Source organism: Prenolepis imparis, unplaced genomic scaffold, assembly GCF_030444845.1.
Source record: "Prenolepis imparis isolate NDT839.2.m4 unplaced genomic scaffold, iyPreImpa1.0 SCAF_105, whole genome shotgun sequence".
Taxonomy (NCBI): Eukaryota; Metazoa; Arthropoda; class Insecta; order Hymenoptera; family Formicidae; genus Prenolepis; species Prenolepis imparis.
Window position 1 is genome coordinate 52,730 of NW_028141263.1, and position 10,733 is coordinate 63,462.

The 10,733-nt window shown below is 34.5% G+C and overlaps 2 pseudogenes; both read left to right on the plus strand.

Moving 5' to 3' along the window:
• Window positions 1–5,916: 5,916 nt before the first annotated feature.
• LOC145947601 (uncharacterized) lies at window positions 5,917–8,073 on the plus strand (annotated as a pseudogene).
• A 716-nt stretch (window positions 8,074–8,789) lies between these two features.
• Window positions 8,790–10,444, plus strand: LOC145947602 (uncharacterized; annotated as a pseudogene).
• The last annotated feature ends 289 nt before the right edge of the window (window positions 10,445–10,733 follow it).

Below are 10,733 nucleotides of genomic sequence, written 5' to 3' on the forward strand. Positions count from 1 at the left end.
TTAAACGGGATCAATGACGCGCCAAGATTAACTCCTCCCTGCTGATCACGTGCCACAGAAAAATATTGGACTGGACGAATATTAGCTCTAATCAATCGTTCTTTTTTGGCAATGAGCCAATTTAATTGTATTAAATTATTGATGTAACGATGCCCCCGCATCGTTCCCGACCGTCCATCCGTCGGAAGGCTGCGCCCGGCGAACACCGGCCGGGCAGGGCAGCAGGCGCTGAGCGCCACAATTCATTAATCCAACCGTTAAATACGGTTCCACGAAAACGCCCGACGCGCGCCGAAATAAACCGAGTCGTATCACCCCTACTTCCCCTCCTTCGATCCAGCCTCCGATCCCGTTACTCGATCCATATAAAAAGAGAGCTCACGATAAGAGCTCGCTCAGATACCATTCCGACTCTGTCGTATCGGAGACTCTTCCGCCCGAAATAAAGAGCCCGAGATAGACGCGTACGCTGCCTCTGCGGAGATAATCTCCGTGCTCCGAACTTCCGGCTTCCGCTTCCCCCGTCCCCCGACTTCGAGGTAGAGTGTCCTCTGTCTCCCCCGAGATATTCTCGGGAGTCCGGGGTTCCGACCGCGCCCCGCAAAACGCGCGCTGACGTCAGCGGGTGGAGCTCCGCCGCCTCTGTCGAGGGTTCTCGACCGTTAGTGCGTTCCCCCCTCCGCACCCCATACGGACGGCCGTGACACGCCGACCGTCGCGTCACGAAATAAATCGCGGGCCGCGTAAGCCCGCCGACCAGGCGACCGCTTGCTACGCGCGCCGTTCGATTGCGTTCTCTTCGAGATATCGAAGAGAGCAGCCGCTCTCTCGCGTCTCGCGCTTGCGCGCGCCGCGTCGCGCCGCGTCCGTGCTACCGCGCGCCGACCCGTCGCACCGCCCGACGCACCGTGCGTTCCACGTACGTTACACATACAGCGATCCACTATCTATACACATACACACATGCGAATATACACACACCCACACGCTCACTTGTACATAGCATACACTCAATTCTACAATAAAGGCGTTTGTTTGTCACATCAACACCGCGTTCGTGTCTCACCCTTTCTCGAGCCCTGATCCCGACTGACCTGTCCGAGCTCGCGAAAGCGACCGTTACAAAGTGGAAACGAAGAGACCTGTTTTGTCTAGCAAAAAACTCATTGCAGATGGTAATTGGTAGTGAGCGCGCGACGCTACGTGCCAGTCTGCAACTATGCGTACGTATCGCCTGAATACGCCTATGAGCATCACAGATCTCTACGTGTGTCATACTTTTGGTAAACCGATCAATAATATGATTCAACTTATTTATTGATCTAAAATTTTTGGATGTTACATTCATTCTAAACCGGGGATACGTTGAATTCGATTGGTATCATAAACCAACATTTTCGGGAAGATATCTGAATTATTACTCCTGTCACCCTCTCTGCCACAAGAGAGGCACAATATTTGGCCTAATAGATAGGGTTTTCTGGTTATCACATCCAAGATATCACCAAAAGAACCTCGAATTGATCATTGGGGTGTTACGTGATAATGGGTATCCATTACAACTGATTTTCGAAACATTTCACGAAAGGCTTAGGACTTTGTTTGCGAGAAATAAAAATAATAATTCAGGTGACGCTAACAGAACACCTGATACTAATTCGGCTCGCGTTGCATATTTTAATGTCCCATACATACCCAAATGTTCCGAGCGGTTTAGCCATGTGGTCCGTGATCTAGATGTAAAAATGTCCTACACAGGTTTGAATAAGTTACGCTCGTTTATCCGCGTGCATAAAGACACACTGCAGAAAGATTGGCATAATAACGTTGTATACAAAATTTCATGTCAAAATTGTAATGCCTCTTATGTCGGTCAGACCAGCAGGCAGTTGAGAACACGCATTAGGGAGCACAGAAATCACATAAAAAGAAACACCGCGCAAAAATCCGTGATCACGGATCACAGGCTGAATAACCACGAATTTGATTGGGATAACGTTGAGATCTTGGATGAGGAACCGTTTTTAAGGAAGAGACTTGTTTCAGAGATGCTGTTTATCAGACGCCAGATAAATGGCCTAAACCGACAAGAAGACACAGAGTGTCTAAGTCAAGCATATATATCTGTTGTGACAAATATGCCTCAAATTTCTTGAAAAACGGTCTTCGTTTAGTTGTTATCGAATTCCTTTAGAGAGCCATAAATCATTTGTAACATTAATCTCCATACATCGTATGTTTGAGAGAGGGAGATAGAGAAAAGGGGGGGAGGAAGCGAGAGGAAGGGGGGACAGTGATAGAGGGAGAGTGACGGAGGGGTGAAAGGGAGAGAGAGGGAGAGAGAGAGAGTGGAGAGGGAGAGGGAGAGGGAGAGAGAGAGAGAAGGAGAAATAAATTCCACACATTGTTTGACATTGACTTCGATAACAGGCTATGAGCCGTGGTAGGGCGCCTTATAAATAGCATCAGAACGAATATCTTCTTCACTCGTGCGTCGGGCGCGTCCGCGTACGGTCGTGTGAACCTGTGATGGATGAGTGTGTGAGTAAGAGTGAGCCCTCTTTCGGAAATTCCTCACTATACTCGTCATTATAGTCCACTTTTGAGTACCTCATGACATATTATGTCACTTTGTCTATCTAATGGGATATCGATAGGGGGGGCTCACGGCTTTTGCGCTACGTGCGGTAGTATGTAGATTCCCCATTATTATTTATTGTATTAAATTTACTGAAGAAGGTCCAAAGAAAGGACCGAAACGTTTAGATTCAATAAATTTGTTTTTCCAACAAGTTTGTTTTTAATATTTGCGTACCTACACCCTATGCGTGGCTCCATATAGCCTCCTTTTGAATTTGTAATTTATCAATGCAGGGAGCCTACATTGTTACTTATAAGTTAAATTAAAATAAATGCAGTGCGGGATTTTAAGTTATTTTTTATAAAACTTTGCAAAAGTTATAAATAATATTATTAAATATTCATTTTCATATAAATATTTAAAAATGCGCTTTAAGTTTAATTAGATATATGTTATAATTTTTGTATGGAAAACAATATATTTTTGTGAGAAATATGACAAAATAGGTTTAATGTGTCAAATTAGAATTAATATACTACATATTTGCTTTTTTATAAAACTTTGCAAAAGTTATAAATAATATTATTAAATATTTACTTTTATATAAATATTTAAAAATGCGCTTTAAGTTTAATTAGATATATGTTATAATTTTTATATGGAAAACAATATGTGTTTGTGAGAAATATGACAAAATTGGTTTAATATGTCAAATTAGAATCAATATACTACATATTTGCTTTTTTATATTACTTTCTATTTTTCTTACATTATATATTGTGATAGTTTATTTTAAAGCCAAATAAATTTTTGTTTCTTCCAATGACGAGATGCAAATGTGAATAATTATATGGCATAAAATTAACAAAAAGTTATTTTATTATTATTATATAATGTTTCCCTTTTTACTTCTTAAACCACTACCACAAATCATACATTAAAATATAAAACTTAAAGAATCATATTGATGGTGACTTTCCTTTATTAAAAGTATTATAAATTATAAACAGTTATTTTTTAATTAAACACTTATATACTTGTATAGTTGTTTAATAATATGTCAAAATTAAATTGAATGTCAAATTTAATTAATCTTTCATTAGTTTAAAAATATACCTGTTTGCATTCTCTTAACAAAGCAAACAGTTCTTGCCGTCAGTATGCAATTGTGAATGTACAATACATAACTAAACAAAATATACTATAACTTTTTAGTTACATATGTGTCACCTCACTAATATAAATATAATATGTAGAACTAAAAACATTTATGATCAGTGTTAGCTTTATTAATAATTTTATATATTTTCAACACTTTCAAGTTCTTTTTCTACAAACTAGATATAATATATGCATATTTGTCAAGTAATGTAAACATAGGTAAAAAGAATGTTAAAGAAGAATGTTATTACATATCACTACAAAGCTTAGTTAAATGCATCCAACCAGTTACAATCAATAAGTGATTGTTTCTTTAAATTATATACATATGTAGTGTGACAGCTTGATAATCTTTCTTCCTTTAATATCAAATACTTTTACATTTTCCTTTTTTTCATCAAATAATTATTCTGAAAGTTTATGAGTACAGATCTGCTCTATTTTGTAATAGAACACACAACGATAATGCAGAATCTGTAAAGTATAAAAAAACTTTTATAAAAAATGTCTCAATGAATAAAATATAGAAGTAAATAAAAGAGTATAATATTTGTCAAGTAATAGAAGTATAAGTACCTTATAGAAATGTCATTACATATTAATACAATAGCTCGATTTGATAAAAATAAATTACAACTTTGGTTACAAAAAACCATACGAACATCTAAGCACACATTTTAATTCGTATGATATACTTTTTCCAAAACAATAAAATTATGTGCACACTTTGCCTTCACGTCATCGCATCTTATTAGTGTATAAAGTCTCTGAAATAATATAAAAAATAAATAACAAATAATAATTAAGCGCAGAAACATTTTTCTTTATTTCATACAAAATTTCTTACCACAAACTTGTTTAGTTAAATTTTGATAAGTGATAGTTCCTTCGAATTGTGTACATATATAGTGTGACTGTTTGATATCCCACTTCCTTGGATATTAGATGATTTTAGATAGATTTACATTTTACATTTTTCATATAATAATTATTCTAAAAATTTAGTCCACAATTGTACCAGAACTCTATTCTATAATAGAATACACAACTATAATGCAAAATATATAAAGTATAAAAAAACTTTTATAAAAATTGTTTTCATCAATAAAATATAGAAGTAAATAAAAGAATGTGAATAAACTACGCAATTTCACTCTAATTCATTGTTTATTACCTGCAGAAAGTCTTCTCCATTTGCTGCTAAATGAAAGGCAGTGAGGTTAGTTAATTCGTCCCGCTTTGTGTGCAAGATTCTGCAAACTCACATAAAACATTTTATTAATTGCTTATTAATTTTTAAATTAATTATATTTTTGAATCCTCTGCATAACATACATCGCGGAAACTTTTTTTATGTATTTAAGGTTGGGAAATCTGTCACATCAATAAAACATACCCACATAGCCAAGAGTGCTAAAATCACGTTTCGCTAAAGCTTTGCGACAAAGTTTGTATCAATTTTCACAACAATTTTCTAGCAAATATTTGTCTTGCTTCGTCTTGTTTAAATATTTCGAGTAAATTTACGGCAAACTTTTCGTTAACATAATGCTACAAATAATAGAGAAAGGCTTGTCGTAAATTATACGCATAGACGAGAGCAAATAATGCTATCATGGTGAAACACAAATTTTACGTCAATAATAGCAAATTTTGCTATACACGGTATGATAGCAATTTTACGACAAAAATGGAGCAAATCTTGTCATGCACGGTATGACAGACAATTTACGAAAAAAATTGAGCAAAGTTTGTTCTAGTACGACGAGACGCAATATTCGTGCAAATAACAGAGCAAGCCTTGCCGTGCACGACGTGATAGCAAATTTGTGGCAAAAACAGGGCAAGGTTTGCTCTAGCACGACGAGACACAAATTTTATCCAAATAACAGAACAAACCTTGCCGTGCATGGCGTAATCACGTGCCACGTGTAGCTGCGCACATTTAATGCGCGCTACTAGGCATGTGCGAGTCTTTGTCGTATAACCTCCAACACTGTTCCCGCGTTCTTCTGAATACAACCGCCGTGAGTGCCATAAGGTTATCACAGAGGATAAAATTCAAGATTTTGACGAGAGACTTTTGAGGCGAGCTTCCGAGTTCTTCTGGATAATAATATTCTTCGCAGAGGCTATATTTTATAGAAGATTTCTGCAAGACTTTCGAGGCGAGTATGAAACCAGTTAAATATTCTGTTTCGCGTAAATGTTTTCACAGGTTATCTGCAAGGCAACGAAGACGAATTGCTTTAGAAATTAAAAATACTTTGAATTTAAATATTGCACAAGATTCTGTTACACCTGAACAGCCGGATAATGCTGCTTCTTCTATTCACGTTAACGATTCCTTTCGAACAGAAGTTTCTTTTACGGACGATATTGCTAACGATATCTCTAATATTACGTTTTCCGATAATATCGATAATGATATATTGTCTATTAGTAATGATAATGACAGTGAAGATTCCACTTCCTCATCATTTCTCAGTACTTCCAATGACGAAACATTTCAAGATTGTTTGGCTGCGTGTTTTGTTAATAATAATTTTACACATGTGCAATGTAATAATATTTTATCTGTTCTTCGAACACACACATGCTTCTCTTCGTTGCCAAAAGATAGTAGAACTCTTTTAAAAACTCCACGTACACCTGTTGTCGTATCCGAAGTAGATCCAGGAAAATATATTCATTTCTCTCTTGAAGCAGAAATTATTAAAACGTTATCACGTCTTTCTTTGGGATCTATACCACATGAATTAGAAATCGATTTTAATACAGATGGATGTAGTTTAGATAGAATAGGAAGTATTCACATCTAGCCAATTCAATGTAGACTTGCAAATGTTAAATATACAAGGCCAATAATAATTGGAATATATAGTGGTGCTGAGAAACCACATGATTCCAATTTATTCTTTGAAAAATTTGTTATTGATGTTAACAATATAATAAGCAACGGTGGTATAGATTTTGCTGGTAATAAGATACCAATACGTTTAAGATGTTTTATAGCCGATGCACCAGCTCGTGCTTTTATTCTTAATCATAAAGGTCATACATCTGGAAATCCTTGTTCAAAGTGCAAAGTTTCTGGTTTACGATATGAAGGCAGATCTACATTTAGTAGTATTAATCATCCTCTTCGTACAAACGAAGAATATCTAAGGTGTATAGATGAAGATCATCACAAAGATGGCAAAAGTCCATTGTCAATGTTACCCATAGGTATGGTTTCACAAGTTCCCTTTGAATATATGCATCTAGTATGCTTGGGCGTTATGAAGAAACTTTTATCCGCATGGATATGTGGTAAATATACACGTTTCTCAAAATTACCAGCAAGATCCATCGCTATAATATCTCAAAGATTAAATAATCTTAAAACATATTGTCCATCAGATTTTGCAAGACGTCCTAGAGCAATTAATGAATTTTCTAAATACAAGGCAACAGAGTTTCGTCAATTTTTATTATATACAGGTCCTGTAGTAACATACGGTCTTCTGAATCAACAAGTATATACTCATTTTTTGTTTTTGCATACTGCCACAAGAATATTGATTTCTACTTCACCATCAAAAGTACATTTAAACTTTGCTGAACTTGCTCTACAAAAATTTGTTGCTCGATGTGAAAATCTTTATGGTTTATCATTCATTTCATATAATGTGCACGGTCTTCTTCATCTCACAAGTGACGTGAGGCAATTAGGTCCCCTTGATTCATTTTCAACTTTTCCTTATGAAAATAATATGCCAGTTTTCAGAAAATACTGCAGAAAACCTAGTTTTCCTCTTCAACAGTTTTCCAATAGAATGTCAGAGATGGAAGCTTGTGGAACAAATTTGCATCGTAATCAAACTTATTCTTCCAAACTCACTGATTCTTCTACGCAAGTATTTGCAGCGCATAATAAAGGTCCTCTTCCGCCTAATATTAATCCAAACAGCTGTCAGTATCGAAAATTGATATTCAACAGAATTCTGTTCAGTTTGGATACACGAGATAATTGTTGTATTTTACACGATGGATCGATTTGCCTCATTGTTAATATCTTCATGGATAATACCACATATTATCTGGTTGTAAAAAAATTTCAAAAAGTAGATTCATTCTATGATATTGGCATTTTGTCCTCAACAATTCAAATATTTAAATGTTTCTCAATAAGTAGTGAAATTTTTTGTATCCAAGTGAATCAGGTACGTTTCAAATGTTACAAAATGCCTTATTGGAGTAGTTCATCGATAGGTAATAGTAGTGACGAAGATGAATCCGAAGTTAACGAGTATGTAGTTGGTGCAATTATACATACAGATAATCTGTAAAAAAATAAAACTGCATTTAGTTGTTCCTTTAGATACTATTTACAGGAAGAAAAACAGAATCTCCAGAATGACTAACAAAATACAGGTTAGTATAATTGTCTCATATATCTTTTACTCAGTTTAATTAGAATGGCAATAATAATTGAATTCTTCAAATATTTTAGATGTTGTCTACATTTCTGCGCTTGAAGAAGAATAAAAACGGGAATCATTTATTAATATACAAATGTAATTATGTAAGTATATGATTATTCAAATTTTGCTTATCCTGTCGCTAAATTTTCTATTTTCTAAATTTTCTTGAATTAAATAATATATCCAATATATCCAATAAAATAATATATCCAACTTTTAATTATTTTTTAGGAACTCTTTTGCATGACTGATTTTCTTGAATGTTCCAGCGATGACTATTGGTTTCCCTTTTTGAAAAGATTTGAAAATATATATATACAAAATTGTAAATTATATAATTATATTCAAATATATATATATATAATTTACAATTTTATATACATATATTTATATATATAATTTACAATTTTATATATATAAATACACATGTATTTGAATAATTATCTAAAATTGTTAATTATATATACCTATATATATTTAAAGATATAATTTATATATATATAATTTTACTTTATAATTAAATATTTTATTTTATAATTAATCTCATATATCAATATATTTTTTTTACAGAAAGAAAGAATATGGATAATCGTCCCAAGCGGAATATTACTAAACCGCGATGATTTCAAACAACATCTTCAGACGAAGCAGATGTAAGAAGACACAAGACGACCGAGATGCAGGGCAATGAAATAGAAGACGATGTCGCTGAGTTACGGGGAGTATTGGAGAATCATTCTCCCGATACAAATAATACGCATGCTAATCATTCACTCACTTACACACAACCTATAATCAACCATGACAATCATACAGGACATGCCAGTGACACAACACACTCATTGATTAACGCACAATCATCAACACATACAACACAAGCATTCAATGCCACATCACACTCATCAACTTACACACAACCATTAACAGTTAATAGTTACACAGCACAAGCATTCAATGCCACATCACACTCATCAATTTACACACAACCATTAGCAGACGGTTACACACCACAACCATTCAATGCCACATCACACTCATCAACTTACACACAACCATTAGCAGTCATTCACACAACACAAGCACCTATACATGAAAAGTCACTATCATCATCTCACACACAACAAAGTTTTAATTCCACTCATACAACGCAATCATTCACACACGAACCACATGCTACTTATACACAACACATTGGTAATAACCGATTAAATACACCACATGACACTCAGTTACAGGCTTCAAACATCTGGCCAACTTCAAATTATGCATCATTAGCTCGAGGAGAATCTTATAATGTGAGACCAGAAATTCAGTGAGTGTACATTAAGTAGAAATTTTTATAATTGAAATATATGTTATAGTCATATACAAAAATATAACATAAATATTTACAGAGCCATACATGGAAGACTGGATCAATTAACTTTGGAAGTTCAGTAAGTTTTAAACGTATTACATAAACAATGTCAGTCATTTTATATTTTAATATATTATTTATATATAATTATGTGCTTTTTACAGAAAAATACACCAAAAATTGGATCGAATTCTAACTCATCAAATGACCAACAAGCGAAAGCATGTGCCCGAAAAGCCAGCATTTTTGCCAATTTCATCTGTTGCAGCCATTGAAGAATTTGAAACTGCCAATGATGAAGCATATATGAAATTGGTAAGTAAAACAAAGTTTTATCATATATGTATATATATAATATATATAATTTTAATAACCTTGACATAACTACATGTAAATAAAAATATAAATGCAAAATATTCTTTATAGGTGAATTATTTGATTTTTATTGGTGGACTCAATGCTAAGGAAAGCATTAATTTGTGCGTGAAAGAGATTTTTCAAGATTCTCTTATGACTTTTTATACTTGGTTCGGGCGTGAGGAAAATCAACGTCCATTATACAATACCAATTTGGTGAAAGCCATTTATGGTATATGATACTATTACACATAACACTAAAGCTGTGTTATTAATGATACTATTTTATATTTGTTTCCTTTTGCAGATGCCATCTGTGAAAATAAAAATTTTGAAAAACCAATGCGGTCTGCGTTTCAAACTTATATGCGGGATGCTGTGCGAACAGCCAAACAGAGGCATAGAAATAGGGCCCGCAACAACTTGCGTCGTCCGGAAGGAGGAAATCGTCCGGAAGGAAGAAATGAAAAAGAGTTATGGAGCGACGAACACGACGAGATGATGCAACCAGAAGAAAATTAGGTCAGTTGTATGAAACTCAATATATTTTTTTATACATGACCAAAATTTGGTTCTATAAACAACTCTCTCCATCTCTTTTTAAATGCTAATTCTCTTTTCTTAATGATGTGGTGTTCCTCCTTAATTCCATTACTTTTTTATATTCCTAATCTAATTCCACTTCTCTCTCTCTCTCTCTCTCTCTCTCTCTCTCTCTCTCTCTCTACTATTTATTTTACATAAATAGTTACGTATGAGAGAGAGAAAGAGAGAGAGAGAGAGAGAGAGAGAGAGAGAAAGAATTAGATTA